The sequence below is a fragment of the Trichosurus vulpecula genome, chromosome 7 (genome assembly GCF_011100635.1).
Source record: "Trichosurus vulpecula isolate mTriVul1 chromosome 7, mTriVul1.pri, whole genome shotgun sequence".
NCBI classification, from domain to species: Eukaryota; Metazoa; Chordata; class Mammalia; order Diprotodontia; family Phalangeridae; genus Trichosurus; species Trichosurus vulpecula.
In genome coordinates, this window is record NC_050579.1 from 243,765,670 (window position 1) to 243,787,016 (window position 21,347).

General features: G+C 39.7%; 1 pseudogene; it reads left to right on the plus strand.

The window, feature by feature from the left end:
* The first annotated feature begins 981 nt into the window (after positions 1 to 981).
* On the plus strand, positions 982 to 20,720 carry LOC118857867 (annotated as a pseudogene).
* The last annotated feature ends 627 nt before the right edge of the window (positions 20,721 to 21,347 follow it).

The window sequence follows — 21,347 nt, forward strand, 5'->3', positions numbered from 1 at the left end:
ATAAAATCTCAGGTGTGTTGAAACTAAGTGGGCTTAAAGGTGTAACTTCAATACATAATATTGCAAATACGATACTATAATTTTCATAATCAGTGCCAAACAAGCCATCAGATATAAATCCTTCTTTATAAAACAAACTTTTAAGCCCCTTTACTTCAGCTATGAGAGGGTCCAATTTGTCATTAAACCATTTTATTACTTTAGAATTTTACAACATGCTGTCAGCAAGACTGGTAATTTTATGACATTGCCCAAATGGAAGGTCCCAAGTAACCTGGTAAGTCCCCAAATAACTAAGGAGATAAAGAGAATTTACATAGTCTATTGTACTTTTCCAAAGAGTAATTATTGTTGTTATTCATTTTAAAGCAAAATATACTTAACTAAAGTTTTTAAACATAATGTCTACATTCTTTATCAGATTGATTTCTAATCTAACAGCCTACAGATTAAAAAAGTAATTTTCTAAGGATACAATTGCATCATTTTCTGAGTATCATTTTTCAAATTCACAGCATTTCCTCTACAAAATCACAATACAAGTAAATCAAAGTAATCAAGGGCCATTGGAAGAGCATAGAGAGCAGCTATAGGTAAGAGAATGGGTAGAAAATTAAGAAAGTTGGAGTCCATTTGCACTGAGAGTAAGAATGGAGGGTAATGTGACTCAGAAAGTTAGCATTGAAGAGGTTTTTTATCTCATTGAGATAGGGCTATGAGAAACTTTCTACACCTGTAAATTTGTGGACACCAGTTGGAAAAACACCTGTTAGCAGTTTCAAATCCATAATATTTTATCAAGTTATATACAACATTTACCAAATGGAAACTATAGACACAAACTTGAAGCTTGGAGTTATTTTAGTGTAGCATACTAAAATTCTGTCCTTGAAGGAACCTTAGAAGGGTGCATTCCAATCTTTATATAGGGGATATCATCATCATATTATGTTTGTAATTTCCATATTTTAGGAGAGCTTCATGGGTCCCAAAAGAGGAGGTAAGAATGTGAGAATGCCATCACCAATCTTCAGAAGCTAACTGAAAGCAAGGAGCTCTATAATTTGAGGTCTTGGCAGCTAATGACCCTTTGGAAAATTGAGATTTTGAACGATATTATTTGTAATTTTCAAGTGAAGCAGACATTTAGGAGCTCTTGTGGATAGAGCATTGGACCTGGAATCAGGAAGATTTAAATTCAAATTCAGCCCCAGACACTTGCTAGCTATGTGACCGTAGGCAAGTCACTTAACTTCTCTCTTCCTCAGTTTCTTTACCTATATAATGGGGATAATAATAGCACTTACCTCCCACAGTTGCCTTGACAATGAGATAATATTTGTAAAAAAACACTTTGTAAGCCTTTAAACACCACACAAGTGAGAACTAATATAGTGAAGGAACATTGGTTGATACAGAACCTGAGTTCTCTCTCCAAATCTTGGCCCAGTTCAGATCCTACCTGCTCCTTCCTTGCCCATCCCATGCCATAGGAATATCCCCCTGCTTTCCACTTTTCCTATACTTCCCCTCTGTATCACACTCAGGTAGGACTTGGATCATTAACTACATTTTCATGTGGGTGGGGCTTTCCCTGATACTTTGTATTCCTCAGACTCCCAAGCACAGGGCTGAGCACTGTTAATTAATAAACATTTCTACTTTGAATCCTCAATCCACTAATGGCTGCCTCTAGGCTTGACTGAATCTCAGGAACTGTCCAAGAAGCCATCATTCTGCTGAGGCTGAGATCTCACTGCTTGGGTTTCCCTTTTTCAGGACCTGACTGTTCTACCCTGGACAGCTCCCTGACTCAGGCCCAGCCCCTGGCAATGGGAAATACACATAGGACATTTTCTGCAGAAGCTTGTCCTGCTGCAAGCATAAAGAAATTGAAGGGTTTCTTAGATACAGCATGGGTGTTGGATCCAAGGCAGATGATTGACCTGATTAAGGAGGAGGTGGCCAGGCTGGGAGCCAGGACAGGCAGTAGGGGAGATGTTTGGGAAAAAAATTAATGGGCCTTTGATCTGATCACTATCTACCTGCAAAGCCAGCTCTGGTTTTTGGACTTTCTGTCATGGCCCAGAAGGCTCCCTTTTGAGGATGGAGGACTTTTGACAATGTGGCCCCAGCCTACCTTTCCAATTTCATTATATACATTCTTCTCCTCCCTGAACTTTATGGTTTCACCAAACTATTTTTTTTTTACGATATCCCTTCACATTCCATCACTTGTATCCATGTTTGTGTATTGACTGTTTCCTCTACCTAGAATGTACCCTCTCCTCATCTCTACCTCTTAGAGTCCCTGACTTCCTTCAGGACAAAGATCCAGCACCATTTTCTATATGAAGTCTTTCATGATCCCCAGAAATGTTATTGCCTTCCCTCCCTAAATTAGCTTGTATTTATTTTTAATTTATTCTGTGTAGAGTTCCACCCTTCGTCAGCCCCTTTGGTTGCTCTAGCTCATAGTTTGCCTTTGACCTGTCTCAGGGGGATGCATAAGAAAAATGCCTGCAATTACCATGTTAACTGTAAGGCTAGGGATGGATCCAAAACACCTTGCCTTCACACAATGCTTTCAAATCCTCCAATTCTTCCAGGGAGGAGTAAGCAAAATAGGCAAGTTCTGTCCTTCAGTTTAGCAAATGAGGCATCTATGGGAAGGTGCTTAGAAGGACAGGAAGGTTTAGGTGGGAGTTTGATGGGGAGAGTAGAGACTTAGAATCCCTGAGAATGAATGAATTTAGGGACAGTGAAAGGAAGGGGAAGCAAGAGTACAGCTGGAATGTGGGTTAAAGGGTGAAGGGGAGCATAGGAATAGGATGTTGGGACTTTAGAGACTAGCTTCTTCCACCTTCCTTTCCTGCCAAGTCCCAGGCTACTCCTGGCCTTTGTTTGGTCTGAGCCATATAGAGAGGAACATTTCTCTTATTCTCTGCCTCTGGTGTCCTGGGAGCTACTGCTGTGTACTTAACCTGGGCTGTCTCTGCCTGCAGCCAAATTGGAATTCAACACCAGCAGGGTCATCATCATAACTTTTGCCCACACAAACAGCATACTGAGGACAGGGAAAGGACCATCAACACAGAGCAATGGCAGTCAAGATGCTCCCCAGCTCATAGGAACTGCCCTTAAAACTTCCAGAAGAAGAACTTAAGTGCTTGCTTATGTGCTCCAGGATTGGGCAACCTCTGAGGTGCAAGAACCAATCTGGATCAGGACTGAACTACGCCACCAGTTCCTAGGCAGGGGTTTCATTTAAAACTCTCTTTGAACAACTAATTATTCTTGTTGGAAAAAGAGAACAGACTTCCTAGAATCTACAGTCAGGATCACACAGGATCTTTCATCTTCTCCATTAAATGACAGGAGAAATTGGAATATGATATTCCGAAAGGCAAAGGAGCTTGCACTACAACAATGGATCAACTACACACCTAAACTGAGCATAATTTTTCAGGCAAGGAGATGGACACTCAATGAAATAAGAGAATTCCAGATCTTCCTGATGAAAAGGCCAGAGCTCAATGGAAAATTTGATCTTCAAATACAAAACTCGAGAGAAACATAAAAAGGTAAAAAGGGGGAAAAACCTTGTTAATCAATAAAGGCCAACTGTTTATATCCATTATATATATATATATATATATATGTCAACCTTGAGAATAGTACAGTTATTATGACAGTTGAAAAGCATATACATAGATTGTGGATGTCAGTATAAAATAACTGATATAATGATGAAAACCATCATTAAGGGATGCAAAGGGATGGATCTGGGAGAAGATGTAAGGAAGTAGTAGAACAGGGTAAATTATATCACATGAAGAGGCACAAAAACTTAGTATAGTAGAGAGAAAGAAGGGAGGGAGAAGAGCTATATTTGAGCTTTACTCTCATCTGATTTGGTTTAAGAAGGGAATAACATACTCTGAGAGGTATAGAAGTCAAACTTGTCCTACAGGCAGTAGGAGGGGTAAGGGGAAAGAAGGGGGGTGGGTCATAAGGAAGGGAAGAAGTAGCAAGGGGAAAGGGGGAAGATAAGGCAGGGAAATCAATAGAAAGGATAAACTGATGAAGGTGGCAGTCAAAAGCAAAACTATTGTGAGGAGTGGAAGGAAGAGGGGAGAAATAAAAGCATAAATGGGGGGATAAGATGGATGAAAAGACACAGATAATGATCATAACTGTGAATGTGAATGGGATGAACTCTACTATAAAACGGAGGTGGATAGCTGAATGGGTTAAAAACCATAATCCTACAATATGTTGTTTACAGGAAACACATTTGAAACAGGGGGATACACATAGGGTAAAGGTAAAAGACTGGAGTAGAATACAATGTGCTTCAGCTAAAGTAAAAAAAAACAGTTGGGGGCGGAGCCAAGATGGCGGCTGGTAAGCAGGAACTAGTGTGAGCTCTGTACTGAGTCCCTCCAAAAACCTATAAAAAATGGCTCTGAACCAATTCTAGAACGGCAGAACCCACAAAACAGCAGAGGGAAGCAGGGCTCCAGCCCAGGACAGCCTGGATGGTCGCTGGGTGAGGTCTTTCATGCACGGAGCTGGGAGCTGGGAGCTGGGAGCTGGGAGCTGGGAATGGAGTGGAGCAGAACCCAGCCTGAATGGCGTGGACCATCCAGACCAGAAGCCAGGCGGAGGGGGCCCTAGTGCCCTGAATCGGTGAGCTGCGGCAGTTACCAGACTCCTTAACCCACAAACACCAAAGACTGCGGAAAAGGTTAGTGGGAAAAGCTGTGGGAGTAGAAGGAGTTCGAGGTTCGGCTTCCAGCCCCGGGGGCAGCAGAGGTGGAGCAGCTACAGCTGTTGTTGCTTCCAGCCCCAGGCCCACCTGGTGGGAGGAATTAAGTGGCTGATCAGAGCAGGAGTGCACAGCCTGGCGAAGATCTAAGCCCAGTCCGGGTTGGGGGTTGGGGAAGGAGCAGTGCTGGTGTGGCAGAGCTGGCACCTCCCCCCCAAACGTGGAACATAGAACTCTCTAGTCTACAAGCAGTCATACCCCACTGAAAAACTCAAAGATCAAGTTAGTTGGCTGGGAATATGGCCAGGCAGTGAAAATGCACCGAGATTCAGTCTCAGACTTTGCATTCTTTCTTTGCTGACAAAGAAGACCAAAACATACAGCCTAAAGAAGTCAATAAAGTGCAAGAGCCTACACCAACAGCCTCCAAGAAAAACATGAACTGGTCCCAGGCCATGGAAGAGCTCAAAAAGGATTTGGAAAAGCAAGTTAGAGAAGTAGAGGAAAAATTGGGAAGAGAAATGAGAAGGATGCGAGAAAACCATGAAAAACAAGTCAATGACTTGCTAAAGGAGACCCAAAAAAATACCGAAAAATACACTGAAGAAAACAACACCTTAAAAAATAGACTAACTCAAATGGCAAAAGAGCTCCAAAAAGCCAATGAGGAGAAGAACGCCTTAAAAGGCAGAAGTAGCCAAATGGAAAAGGAGGTCCAAAAGACCACTGAAGAAAATACTACCTTAAAAATTAGATTGGAGCAAGTGGAAGCTAGTGATTTTATGAGAAATCAAGATATTACAAAAACAGAACCAAAGGAATGAAAAAATGGAAGATAATGTGAAATATCTCATTGGAAAAACCACTGACCTGGAAAATAGATCCAGGAGAGATAATTTAAAAATTATTGGACTACCTGAAAGCCATGATCAAAAAAAGAGCCTAGATATCATCTTTCAAGAAATTATCAAGGAGAACTGCCCTGATATTCTAGAGCCGCAGGGCAAAATAGAAATTGAAAGAATCCATCAATCACCTCCTCAAATAGATCCCAAAAAGAAATCTCCCAGGAATATTGTCGCCGAATTCCAGAGCTCCCAGATCAAGGAGAAAATACTGCAAGCAGCCAGAAAGAAACAATTTGAGTATTGTGGAAACCCAATCAGAATAACCCAAGATCTGGCAGCCTCTACATTAAGAGATCGAAGGGCTTGGAATACAATATTCTGGAGGTCAATGGAACTAGGATTAAAACCTAGAATCACCTACCCAGCAAAACTGAGTATCATGCTCCAAGGCAAAATATGGATTTTCAATAAAATAGAGGACTTTCAAGCTTTCTCAGTGAAAAGACCAGAACTGAATAGAAAATTTGACTTTCAAACACAAGAATCAAGAGAAGCATGAAAAGGTAATCTAGAAAAAGAACAAGAAAAGAAATTGCAAGGGACTTACTAAAGGTGAACTGTTTTGTTGACATTCCTACATGGAAAGATGATGTGTATGATTCATGAGACCTCAGTATTAGAGTAGCTGAAGGGAATATGCATACATATATATTTATGTATATATATGGGTGAATGTGTATGTATGTATATATCTATGTGTGTGTATATATATATATATATATATATATATATATATATATATATATACAGAGAGAGAGAGAGAGAGAGAGAGAGAGAGAGAGAGAGAGAGAGAGAGGAGAGAGGGAGAGAGCAGACACACAGGGTGAGTTGAAGATGAAGGGAAGATATCTAAAAGAAATAAAATCAAATTAAGGGATGAGAGAGGAACATACTGAGAGAGGGAGATAAGGAGAAATAGAATGGGATGGATTATCTCCCATAAAGGTGGCAAGAGGAAGCAGTTCTGTGGGAGGAGGGGAGAGGGCGGATGAGGGGGGAATGAGTGAACATTGCTCTCATCAGATTTGGCCTGAGGAGGGAATACCATACATACCCAATTGGGAATCTTACCCCACAGGAAAGAAGAGGGAAGAAGATAAAAAAAATGGGGCGATGATGGAGGGGAAGGCAGATGGGTGTGGAGGTAATCAAAAACAAACACTTTCGAAAAGGGACAGGATCAAGGGAGAAAATTCAATAAAGGGGGATGGGTTGGAAAGGAGCAAAATATAGTTAGTCTTTCACAACATGAGTATTGTGGAAGGGTTATACATAATGATACACATGTGGCCTATGTAGTATTGCTTGACTTCTTAGGGAGGGTGGGTGGGAAGGGAAGAGGGGAGAGAATTTGGAACTCAAAGTTTTAAAAACAGATGTTCAAAAACAAACAAAAATGTTTTTGCATGCAACAAGAAAATAAGATACACAGGCAATGGGGTGTAGAAATTTATCTTGCCCTACGAGAAAGGAACGGAAAAGGGGATGGGAGGGGAGTGGGGTGACAGAGGGGAGCACTGACTGGGGAACAGGGCAACTAGAATATACGCCCATCTTGGAATGGGGGGAGGGTAGAAATGGGAAGAAAATTTGTAATCCAAACTCTTGTGAAAATCAATGCTGAAAACTAAATATGTTAAACAAACAAATAAATAAATAAATATAAACACCCCCCACCCCAAAAAAACATTTGCAATCCTAATCTCATACAAAGCAATAGGAAAGATAGATCTAATTAAAAGAGATAAGGAAGATCACCATGTCCTGGTAAAAGGCACCGTAGACAATGAAGCAATATCGTCACTTAACATATATGCCCCAAATTGTATAGCATGCAAATTGTTAGAAGAGAAGGTAAGGGAATTACAGGAAGAAATAGACAGCAAAACTATAATATTGGGAGACCTCAACCTCCCCCTCTCTTAACTTGATAAATCTAACCTCAAAATAAATAAGAAAGAAGTTAAGGAAGTGAATAGAATTTTAGAAAAGGCAGATATGATAGAGCTCTGGAGAACACTAAATGGGGATAAAAAGGAATATACATTTTTTTCAATGGTACATGGCACATACTCAGAAACTGACCATGTACTAGGGCATAAAAAACTCACAATCCAGTGCAGAAAGGCATAAATAATCAATGCATCCTTTTCAGATCATAATGCAATAAAAATTATTTGTAACAAAGGACCATGGAAAGATAAACTAAAAATTAATTGGAGACTAAATAATCTAAGAATGAGTGGGTCAAAGACCAAATCATAGAAACAACTAATAACTTCATTCAAGAGAATAAGAATAATGAGAAAACATACCAAAATTTATGGGATGTAGCAAAAGCTGTTTTTAGTGGAAGTTTTATATTTCTAAATTCTTACATGAATAAAATAGATAAAAAGGAGATCAATGAATTGGGGATGTGACTGAAAAAACTCGAAACAGAACTAATTGAAAATCCCCAATTAAATACCAAATTAGAAATACTGAAAACCAAAGGAGAGATTCATAAAATTGAAATCAAGAAAACTATTGAACTAATAAATAAAACTGAGAGGTGGTTTTATGGAAAAAAAAAACAATAAAATTGATAAACCTTTGGTCAATTTGATTAAAAAAAAGAAAGAAGAAAATCAAATTACCAGTATCAAAAATGAAAAGAGTGAATTCACCTCCAATGAAGAGGAAATTAAAACAATAATTAGGAATTATTTTGCCCAATTGTATGCCTATAAATTTGACAGCCTTAGGGAAATGGATGAATATTTACAAAAACAAAATTGTCAACAGAAGAGGAAGTAAAATACCTAAATAACCCCATTTCAGAAAAAAAAGAAATTGAGCAAGCCATCAATGAACTCCCTAGGAAAAAAAGTCCAGGGCCAGATGGTTTTACATGTTAATTCTATCAAACATTTAAATTCCCATACTTTATAGAGTATTTGAGAAAATAGGCAAAGAAGGTGTCCTACTAAATTCTTTTTATGACACAAATGTGGCACTAATTCCCATACTAAATTCCCATACTTTATAGACTATTTGGGAAAATAGGTGAAGAAGGAGTCCTACCAAATTCTTTTTATGACACAAATATGGTACTGACACCCAAACCAGGAAGAGTAAAAGCAGAGAAAGAAAATTGTCAACAAATTTGCCTAATGAATTTTGATGCTAAAATTTCAAATAAAATGTTAGCAAAAAGATTGCAGCAACTTATCAATTTATTCCAGGAATGGAAGGCTGGTTCAATATTGGGAAAATTATCAGCATAATTAATCATATCAACAACAAAACTAGCAGAAGCCGTATGATCATATCATATCATATCATAGATGCAGAAAAAGCTTTGACAAAATACCACATCCACTTCTATTAAAAACACTAGAAAGCATAGGAATAAATAGAGTCTTCTTAAAATTATAAGCAGCATGTACTTAAAACCATTAGCAAGCATTATAAGTAATGGGGATAAGCTAGATGCATTTCCAGTAAGATCAAGGGTGAAACAAGGATGTCCATTATCACCCCTATTATTCAATTTGGTACTAGAAATATTAGCTCTAGCAATAAGAAATGAAAAAGAAATAGAAGGAATTAGAATAGGAAAAGAAGAAAATGAGTTATTGTTCTTTGCAGATGATACGATGATTTACTTAGAGAATCAAGTAAAAAACTACCTGAAATAATACATAACTCTAGCAAAGTAGCAGGATATAAAATAAACCCACATAAATCCTTGGCATTCCTATAGATTAATAATAAAGCCCAACAGCAAGAGATAGAAAGAGAAATTCCATTAATGTTACTGTAGACACTATGAAATATTTGGGACTCTACCTGCCAAGACAAACCCAGGGCATATATGAACACAATTATGAAACACTTTTCACACAAATAAAGTCAGATCTAAACAAATTGAAAAACATGAGTTGCTCATGGTGAGACCAAGGTAATATAATAAAAATAACAATTTTACCTAAATTAATTTACTTATTCAGTGCCATGCCAATTGAACTACCAAAAATTATTTTATAGAGCTGGATAAAACGACAAAATTCATGTGGAAGAACACAAGGTCCAGAATATCAAGGGAATTAATGAAAAGAAATGCTAGGGAAGGTGGCCTGGACACACCAGGTATTAAACTCCTGTATAAAGCAGCACTAATCAAAACTACATGGGACTGGCTAAGAAACAGAGTTGTGAATCAGTGGAATAGGTTAGGTACACAAGACGCAGTAATCAGCGACTATAGCAATCTACTCTTTGATAAACCCAAAGAATCCAGCTTCTGGGCTAAGAACTCACTATTTCACAAAAGCTACTGGGAAAATTGGAAAATACTATGGTAGAAACTTGGCATAGAACAATATCTTACACCATATACCAAAATAAAGTTGAAATGGGTTCATGATTTAGGAATAAAGGCTGATGCTATGAGCAATCTGGGAGAGCAAGGAATAATTTACCTATCAGATTTACGGAAAAGGGAAGAATTCATTACACAACAAGAGACAGACAGCATTACAAAATGCAAAATGGATAATTTTGAATATGTTAAATTTAAAATTTTTTGTACAAAAAAAGCCAATGCAACAAAGATTAGGAGCGAAGCAGAAAATTGGGAGAAAATCTTTACAACTAGTGTCACTGATAAAGGCCTCATTTCTAAAATATACAGGGAACTGAATGAAGATGGCGCCTGGAAAGCAGGGTCTTGTGTGAGCTCCCCACCACGTCCCTCCAAAAACCTATAAAAATGGCTCTGAACAAATTCTAGAACTGCAGAACCCACAAAATAGCAGAGGGAAGCAGGGCCCCAGCCCAGGACAGCCTGGATGGTTGCTTGATAAGGTCTATTGGGCACAGAGCAGGTGGGCAGCAGAGCCCAGTGTGGGCCATGTGGACCAACCAGACCAGGAGCCAGGTGGAGCGGGCCCTAGCACCCTGAGTCAGTGAGCTGTGGCAGTTACCAGACTTCTCAACCCACAAACATCGAAGACGACAGAGAAGGTTAGAGGGAAAAGCTGAGGGGGACAGAGTGAAAGGAGTTGGCAGTTCAGCCACTGCCCTGGGTGTGGCAGAGGTGGTGCAGCTACAGAACTACAGCCGCTGTTGCTTCTGGCCCCAGGCCCACCTGGTGGGAGGAATTAAGTGGGGGATTAGAGCAGGAGTGAAGAGCCTGCTTAAGATCTAAGTCCAGTCCGGGTTGGGGGTCCTTGCGGAAAGAGGAGTACTGGTGTGGCAGAGCTGGCTATAATAGCTCTGAAAACAACAGCACATCCCCTCAAGCTTGGAACAAAGTACTCTTTGCTCTACAAGCAGTCATACCCCCAAGAAAAACGCAAGGGTCAAGTAAGTTGTCTGGGAACATGGCCAGGCCGAGAAAACGGAACCAGATTCAGTCTTAGACTTTGGAATCTTTCTTTGGTGACAAAGAAGACGAAAACATACAGCCAGAAGAAGTCAACAAAGTCAAAGATCCTACATCAAAAACCTCCAAGAAAAACAAGAAGTGGTCTCAGGCCATAGAAGAGCTCAAAAAGGATTTGGAAAAACAAGTTAGAGAGGTAGAGGAAAAATTGGAAAGAGAAATGACAATGATGCGAGAAAACCATGAAAAACAAATCAATGACTTGCTAAAGGAGACCCAAAAAAATTCAGAAAAAAATACTGAAGAAAACAACACCTTAAAAAATAGACTAACTCAATTGGCAAAAAAGCTCCAAAAAGCCAATGAGGAGAAGAATGCCTTGAAAGGTAGAATTAGCCAAATGGAAAAGGAGGTCCAAAAGACCACTGAAGAAAATACTACCTTAAAAATTAGATTGGAGCAAGTGGAAGCTGGTGACTTTATGAGAAATCAAGATATTCTAAAAAAGGAATGAAAAAGTGGAAGACAGCGTGAAATATCTCATTGGAAATAACACTGACCTGGAAAATAGATCCAGGAGAGATAATTTAAAAATTATTGGACTATCTGAAAGCCATGATCAAAAAAAAGAGCCTAGATATCATCTTTCAAGAAATTTTCAAGGAAAACTGCCCTGATATTCTAGAAGCAGAGGGTAAAATAGAAACTGAAAGAATCCACAGATCACCTCCTTAAATAGATCTCAAAAAGAAAACTCCTAGGAATATTGTTGCCAAATTCCACAGCTTCCATATCAAGGAGAAAATATTGCAAGCAGCCAGAAAGAAACAATTTGAGTATTGTGGAAACACAATCAGAATAATCCAAGATCTAGCAGCTTCTACATTAAGAGATCAAAGGGCTTGGAATATGATATTCTGGAGGTCAATGGAACTAGGATTAAAACCAAGAATCACCTACCCAGCAAAACTCAGTATCATGCTCCAAGGTAAAATATGGATTTTCAATAAAATAGAGGACTTTCAAGCTTTCTTAGTGAAAATACTAGAGCTGAATGGAAAATTTGACTTTCAAAGACAAGATTTTAGAGAAGTATGAAAAGGTAATCAAGTAAAAGAAGAAGAAAAAGAAATCTCAAGGGACTTACTAAAGTTGAACTGTTTTGTTTACATTCCTACATGGAAAGACGACATGTATGATTCATGAGACCTCAGTGTTAGGGTAGCTGAAGGGAATATGCATATATATGTGTGTGTGTGCATATGTATGTATATATGTGTGTATATATATATATATATATATGTGTGTGTGTGTGTGTGTGTGTGTGTGTGTGTATGTGGATATACATGTAGATATATATAGACAGAGGGCACAGGGTGAGTTGAATATGAAGGAATGATATCTAAAAAAAATAAAATCAAATTAAGGGATGGAGAGAAATATATTGAGGGATGGAGGAAGGGAGAGATTGGATGGGGTAAATTATCTTGCATAAAAGTGGCAAGAAAAAGCAGTTCTGTAGGAAGGGAAGAGGAGGCAGGTGAGGGGGAATGAGTGAATCTTGCTCTCATCAGATTTGACCTGAGGAGGAAATACCATACACACTCAATTGGGTATCTTACCCCATGGGAAAGAAGAGGGAAGAAGATAAAAAAGTGGGGATGATAGAAGGGAGGGCAGACAGGGGGAGGAGGCAATCAAAAACAAACACTTTCAAAAAGGGACAGGGTCAAGGGAGAAAATTCAATAAAGGGGGATAGGTTAGGAAGGAGCAAAATATAGTTAATCTTTCACAACATGAGTATTGTGGAAAGGTTTCACATAATGATACGCATGTGGCCTATGTTGAATTGCTTGACTTCTTAGGGAGGGTGGGTGGGAATGGAAGAGGGGAGAGAAATTGGAACTCAAAGTTTTTAAAAACAGATGTTCAAAAACAAAAAAAAAAGTTTTTGCATGCAACTAGGAAATAAGATACACAGGCAATGGGGTGTAGAAATTTATCTTGCCCTACAAGAAAGGAAGGGGATGGGAGGGGAGTGGGCTAGCAGAAGAGAGGGCTGACTGGGGAATGGGGCAACCAGAATATACACCATCTTGGAGTGGGGGGGAGGGTAGAAATGGGGAGAAATTTTGTAATTCAAACTCTTGTAAAAATCAATGCTGAAAACTAAATATATTAAATAAATTAAATTTAAAAAATAAAGAATTTGGTAGGACTCCTTTGCCTTTTTTCCGAAATAGTTTATACAGTATAGGAATTAATTATTCTTTAAATGTTTCATGGAATTCATATGTAAAACCATCTTGCCCTGGAGATTTTTTCCTATGATGTTCATTGATGGCTTGTTCAATTTCTCTTTCTGAGATGGGGTTATTTAGGAATTTTACTTCCTCTTCTGTTAACCTTGGCAATTTATATATTTTTTGTAAATATTCACCCATTTCCCTAAGATTATCAAATTTATAAGTATACAATTGAGCAAAATACTTCCTAATTATTGTTTTAATTGGAGCTGAATTCACCCTTTTTTGATACTGGTAATTTGGTTTTCTTCTTTATTTTTTTTAAATCAAATTGACCAAAGGTTTATCAATTTTATTGTTTTTTTCATAAAGCCTGCTCTTAGTTTTATTTATTAGTTCAATAGTTTTATTGATTTCAATTTTATTAATCTCTCCTTTGGTTTTCAATATTTCTAATTTGGTATTTAATTGGGATTTTCAATTTGTTCTTTTTCTAGCTTTTTCAGTTGTATGCCCAATTCGCTGGTCTCCTCTTTCTCTTTATTCATGTAAGCATTCAGAGATATAAAACTTCCCCTAAGAATTGCTTTTGCTGCATCCCATAAGTTCTGTTTTCACATTATCATCACTCTCTTGAATGAAATTAATTTTTCCTATGATTTGTTTTTTGACCCACTCATTCTTTAGGATTAGATTATTTAGTTTCCAATTAATGTTTAGTCCATCTTTCCATGGTCCTTTATTACAAATAAATTTTATTGCATCATGATAAGAAAACGATGCATTGACCATTTCTGCCTTTCTGCACTGGATTGTGAGGTTTTTATACCCTACTACATGGTCAATTTTTGTGTATGTGCTGTTGAGAAAAAAATATATTCCTTTATATACCCATTCAGTTTTCTCCAGATGTCTTTCATATCTCCCTTTCCTAAAATTCTTTTCACCTCCTTAACTTCTTTCTTGTTTATTTTGAGGTTAGATTTATCAAGTTCAGAGAGGGAGAGGTTGAGGTCCCCCACTAGTGTAGTTTTGCTCTCTGTTTCTTCCTGGAACTCCCTTAACTTCTCTTCTAAGAATTTGTATTCTATAACCCTTGTTGCATATATGTTAAATGACATTACTTCATTGTCTATGGTGCCTTTTAGCAGGATATAGTTTTCTTCCTTATCTCTTTTAAATAGATGTGTTTTTGCTTTTGCTTTGTCTGAGATTAAGATTGCTACCCCTGCTTTTTTTTTTACTTGGGCTGAAGCATAATATATTCTACTCCACCCTTTTACCTTTACCCTGTCTGTATCCCCCTGTTTCAAATGTGTTTCTTGTAAACAACATATTGTAGAGTTTTTGTATTTAATCCTTATGCTATCTACCTCTGTTTTATGGGAGAGTTCATCCCATTCACTTTAACAGTTGTGATTATTATATGTGTCTTTTTCCACCCTATTTCCCCCTTATTTCTGCTTTTATTTCTCCCTATTCCCTTACCCTCCTCAAAAGAGTTTTGCTTTTGACCACTATCTACCTCAATAGTCCCTCACTGTCAGCCCCATCCCTCTTATCTTACCCTTTCCCCTTACTACTTCTTCTCTCTTTTCTAACCACCCCACCTTTTCTTTCTCCTTTCCCCTCTGCCTGTAGGGCAAGTTTGATTTCTGTACTTTACAGAGTGTTATTCCCTCCTTGAACCAAATCTGATGGGAGTAAAGCTCAAATATTGCTATTCTCCCTCCCTTCTTCCCCCGTGATAATATGTTTTTGTGCCTCTTTATGTGATGTAATTTACCCCTTTCTGCCCCCTCCTTACCTCTTATCCCATTACAATCCCTTTACATCCCTTAATTAAGTTTTTTATCATCACATCAGTTAGTTTATGCCCACACCCTCTGTCTGTGTATATCCCTTTTAGATATCATGCTAACTATACCATCCCCAAGATTAACAAATATCATCCTCCCATATAGGTGTGTACACAATTTGCCCTAGTTGAATAACAAGATTTTTTTTCCTTTTTCCCCTGTTTACCCTTTTTATGCCTCTCTTGAGTCTTGTATTTGAATATCAAATTTTCCTTAGAGCTCTGGCCTTTCCATTACAAAGGTCTGGAATTCCTTTATTTCATTAAATATCCATCTCCTTGCCTGAGATTATGCTCATTTTGCTGTATAGTTGATCCTTGGTTGTAGTACAAGCTCCTTTGCCTTTCTGAATATCATATTCCAATCCCTCCAATCTTTTACTGTAGAAGCTGCAAGGTCCTTTGTGATCCTGGTTGTAGTTCTGTGATATTTGAATTGTTTCTTTCTGGCTGCTTGCAGTATTTTCTCCTTGACCTGATAATTCTTGAATTTGGATACAATATTTATTGGAGTTTTCAATTTTGGATCTCTTTCTGGGGTCCAGTGGATTCTTTTAATAACTATTTTACCTCCAGTTCTAGGACCCTGGGGCAGTTTTCCTTAATGATTTCTTAGAAGATCTTGTCCAAGCTCTTTTTTTCATCATGGCTTTCCAGAAGACCACTAATTCTTAGATTATCTCTCCAGGATCTATTCCCCAGGTCAGTTGTTTTTCTAATGAGATATTTTACATTTTCTTCTACTTTTTCATTCTTTAAATTTTGTTTCATTGATTCTTGCACCTTATAGAGCCATTAGCTTCTACTTGCCCAATTCTAATTTTTAACAAATAATGTTTTTCAGATAGCTTCTGCATCTCTCTTTCCATTGGCCGATTTTACTTTTCAAGGAGTTATTTTCTCCTGTTAGGTTCTGTAATTTTTCTTTTACCTCTCTAATTTGGCTTTTAAAATCCTCTCCTTAAAGAGCTCTTCCAGGAATGCTTTTTTGGCTTGAGACCAGATCATGTTCCCTTTGGAGGTTTCAGATGTGAGTATAATGTCAATGCTGTCCTCTTCTGAATTTATATTTTGATCTTCTCTGTTCCAATAATAAGAGTCTATGGTCTTTTTTATTTCTTTGCTTCTTCACGGTGGTTGTCTTTTTCCTGGCTTTTAAAGTTGATCTCTGCTTCTGGGGCCCAGAGGGCTCTGTTGCAAACTTCTTGTATTGGGAGCCAGGGGCCTGGTTACTGGCTTTGTGTCCTGTGGCCTTTGGTTTTGTCAGCTAGAAGCTATGTTCTGCTGCAGCTCACCTTGTGCTGAGCTAGAGCTGGCTGGTGTATGCCAAGAACTGAGGCCTAGTGAAGTCTTTCTGAGTTTCCCTGGGCTTACATTGAAGCTCCTGGTGTGGGGTATAGGGGAGGGGTGGTATGGCTTCTGGAAGTCCCTTCTTCCCCTAGGGCTGTGCTAATAGCACAGGTGGCCTCAGTGATCAGTCTGCACTGGTGTCTGCCAATTTCCCCAGCTGTGTGAAGGCTAGGGTCCTGGTGTTAGTGCTTGCCAGATCCACCCCCCTGGGATTCAGGAACTCCTTCTGGTCTGCTAAGGTGAGGCTTGCTGGGTTGCCTCCCTTCCTGTACTGGTCTCCTTCCATCACCACAAGAGGGGCCCATCTCCCTATCTTCCCAAGTTAAAGACTGTGGAACCCTTACTTCTGGCTCCTCTATTCCAGGATTTTTCCTAGGGCAGTATTCTCCAGGTTATTCAAGGGAAGTATAAGAGGTCTTAGAGTTTACTCAGTCATCATGGCTCCTGGAAGTTCAATAAGGTGAGTTTTAAACCTTTAGACTGTGGGCTGATAGCCCCAGGAGTACCTGATGCTGCTGCCACAGGCTCTGCACTTCTGTCTCACCTAGCTCTAACACACTCCCATCCTGAGCTGAGAGGCCTGGGGTTCGCCATCACAGCCAGTGGGCTGGGCCTGCCCCCCTTCTGGTATGGTACTTCAGTATGGTCCTGTGTAGTTCCGCATGCTCAGCGCTCTCCCAGCCTGGTGCAACAGATCCCTCTTGTCAACTTTCAGGACTGTCCTGTGTTGGAAATCTGCCACACTCTGTCTCCTAGTGGATTCTATCTCTCTCAAATTTGTTCAGATTCACTTTTTCAGAGGTATCTGAAAGAATTTGTGAGAGAGCTTGGGTATGTCCTTGCTTTCACCCTGCTCTTTTGGCTCTGTTCCCAAGTGTGTGTTTATATTAGAATTTCTGTTTTCTACAATTCTTCTGTTTGAAAATGGTAGTTATACAGTAGTTTTTTTATATATAATATGTATAGAATAGTGGCACACATTTCATAATTCAGATACTCAAATATATAAATTAATAATGTTTATTTTATATTTATACTGTATATTTATATGTTCATAGAATATTATATACATATATTGGAAAAATATTTTATCATGTGACCAATGAAATGTGTGCAATTATTACTGCCTAAAGGGAGTGGCAACCCACAGTCAGCAATGAAGTCCTTAAGGAATTTCCTAGCTATGTAAGTGGTGTCTGCATGACTGCAAGGGGAAACTGTTAATTATCCCGAATCTTCAATTAGATGACAAAGGGCAGACAGAATGTTATTAATGAAAATGTCAATAATAAAAAGAACATAATAATAGATGCACTATTTAGGTAATTCAATATGCAAGTTTACAAATGGTTCTTGTGCTGGACAGCTGTATCAGCAAAGCAATAACCACAATATAGATGATAATTGTAATTATGCCTATCTATTTCTGTATCACAAAATATAAGAGACTCTCTGTATAGAAGGTAGAAGAAGGAAACCATTTATTCAGACAGCAGAGAACCAGATCCCCAACCCAATAAGTCCAATCCATCATAGCAGCAAAGAAATTAATACACATTATCACAGCAGAGAACAACTCCATCTCAAAACCATTCCCACGTTCTGCTGGGTCCTTGCCACCAACAAACACAGAACAGCTAGCATACTTCTGCTCTGTCCATCAGCTCTAACTGCTCTGAGCATTTCCTCCTCCACCCTTCCCATTCCTCTTGTTCAGCAAACTCCTCCCACCACATTTGACTTAGACTTCCTGTGACATAAGCAGGTCACATGGGCCTATTAATGGGTGGGAAAGATCTTCAAATTTACATTACCATTACTTGGGTCCCAAGACCTTTCTTATCCATTACATAGGTCTACATGGATTTTGCAAGGGTCTATGTAGAATCTATATAGGACTGAATGCCATGTTGGGGGGCAAGATGGGAAGGGAGGGAAAGGAAGGAAATTTGAAACTCAAGAACATGTAAAACTAAGTGTTGTAAACTAAAAATAAAAAATCTAATTAAAAAAATACAAAATTAAATCCCCTGGGTCCCGAGTGCCCAGTCTTCATGAACCTTTTAAAGTCTGCTCTGTTCCTTTTTTATCCCTGAATCTAAGCTTAGCAGAGGTTTCCCATGCTCTGCTCTTTCCTGTCTCATCCACATTCTCTTCCTCCTTTCCACCTTCAGTCTCTTACAACTGAGGCCTCATCACTGAAATTGTCTTTCTCCAGGGATCCAGACATATTTCTGTTTCTCCCAGGGCACTTCGACTCAGTCAAGATGCTCAGATTTCTACTGGGCCTAGGTGTTTCCCACAATTACCCTGATTCAAAATTTCTTTTGTGGATTGATAGCGTCTCTTAATATTTGAACTGGAAATCTTTCTTAAAATCGTTTATTATCTTCACATATGACCTGCTTTTGGAAATAATCCATTATAAGGTATCCATTTATAATAAGGAAACTTGCTTGCTAATTCTTCCCATGTCACTGAATCCTGATGAGCTGGGGCTGTGATAATTCAGCACCATGGACTCCTTGGCCTACTTCCTGCTAGTTCAGATTTCTAGTCTTACGGGGAGCTTAAATTTCTACCAAGATGTCCATTTCTGGCCCTGTGGAGGAGACCTGAACTTGGTTATAGATCAGGGGACAGAGATGGGGGCTGGACCAGGAAGACCTGCTCTGGCTTCCTCACTCAGGGTCTTTCTTCTTTCTTCCAGTTAAGCCCGAGGTGATTGTGTATCCATCAAAGATGGCTCCCCTGGGACACCACCACCTGCTTGTCTGCTCTGTCAGTGGTTTCTATCCTGGGGACATTGAGGTCAGGTGGTTCCTGAATGGGCAGGAGGAGACTGCTGGGGTTGTGTCCACAGGCCTGATCAGCAATGGAGACTGGACCTACCAGATCCTGGTGATGCTGGAAATGACTCTCTAACATGGAAATGTCTACACCTGCCAAGGGGAGCACTCCAGCCTTCACAGACCTGTTATTTTGCACTGGAGTGAGCTACAGCTCCCTCACTCTCTAATTCTAATATTGTTCAGGACATGGATACCTCAGTGCGTGTGTCTTGACCTCTTTTCTTCTGCCCTTCGCTAATATAAACCCCATGTGGTGCCACCCCACCTCCCCCCTTTCTCCAGCACAGTGCTGAACTAAGAGCTATGGAGACCTATAATCTTACCAGCCTCCTCCCTGGCCCCAGCCCTGGGAGCTGGCCTCCCTTTGAGACTCTGTGATTGGCCTATTGATCCATCTCAAAGCCTAGCTCCACTTCGGGTAGAGGAGCACATGCATCCTTTCATTTCTTAGACAGGCTTTAGCCTCCTTCTCAGGCTCCCCTCAGACCTGTCTGCTCCCCACATTGGGCTGGCTCCTGGAGGGACAGTCTTGATCCTTAGTGTCTCTCCTCCACAGAAGCACAGTCCGAATCTGCCCAGATTAAGATGCTCAGTGGAATTGGAGGCCTTGTGCTGGGGCTGATCTCTTTTGGCGTTGGCCTCATTGTCCACAAGAGAGGTCAGAAAGGTGAGATAATCTGGGGAAAGTGCTGAGACCCCCTCCCCTCCATGATCTCCGCCATGGGAGAGAGGATATTTTATTATGTTAGAAATCTGGTCCCCAGAGGTGAAGGGGTGATCTGGCTCTAGCTTCATCTCTTCCTCCCCAGGGACTTAATGAATATAGTGAAGTGGCCAGATCCCAGGGCTCTAGGGTCTTATAGAATCCCATATTCATTGGTAGAGAGGGCCTTGGGAGGGGTCTCAGGTTCCAGCCTTTACACCCTCCCTCTTTATATACTCCCCCCTGCCATTCTTCTCCCCACCCCCCCATCCACTCACACAGTTTTAGAGGGGCAAAGTATTAATTAAGTGCTTCCTCTGTAGTGTCAAGTACTGGACTATGCAGTGGTAGGAGCCCCCATCCCACAGCGCTCAGAACCTGGCTGCTCTTTGCTTCTGTGACTCAAGAATTCACAAGTATTTGTATGTCTCTCTATCTTCCTTCCTTTTCTAGGAAATCAGGGTTCACAACCAACAGGTGAGATCCTTCTACCCAGTTGTGATCAGGCTTCTCATAGCTACAATCTTTGCCAGTGGGGCCTATACCTCAGAAATGACTTGGGGGCCCTTAATGGGAAGAAGTGGTTCTATTTATGGTTTCAGACCCATACATAGACTTTCATATGACTGTCCTATGTCCTCTGCAGGGCTCCTGAGATGATCCCTGAGGCTGTGTCCACTGGAACTCTTGCCTCTTCTCTCAGCCTCTGTCTCATGTTGGAGGCCCCTGTTTGTGCCCAGATCAGCAAGAAATTTGCCTTACTGACCTCTTCCCTAGCATATGGAAGCAAAGGAAACAGAATATTTGCAAACAGAAAAATTTTAAATAATAAACATATCCTTGTATATGTTTTGAAAAAGGAAGTAATAGGGAAGCACTGGAGCTTATTGGGTATATGTGGGGGTCAGAATTATACCTTGGGAAAACTTCCTCAGCAAACGTATAAAGGATTCGTGTGGGGAGAAATGAAGAACTGAGACAACTGGGAAGCTGATGTCATAATCATGAGGTAATGAGGGCCTGAATTAGAAGGAGACATATATAAGACATGTTACACACACACACACACACACACACACACACACACACACACAAATGTGACTGGATATGTGTGGAGAGTGAGGATGACACTGAAGTTTCAGACCTGGATGACTGGAAGAATGTTGGTACCCTCATTAAGAATAATGGGTTTGGGGTAAATGGTTATAAGAGGTAACAGGTCAGGGTCACATTAAATGAAAAAAAACTAGGAGACTTGCAAAAGAAAACAAATAAAAATAGAAAAAA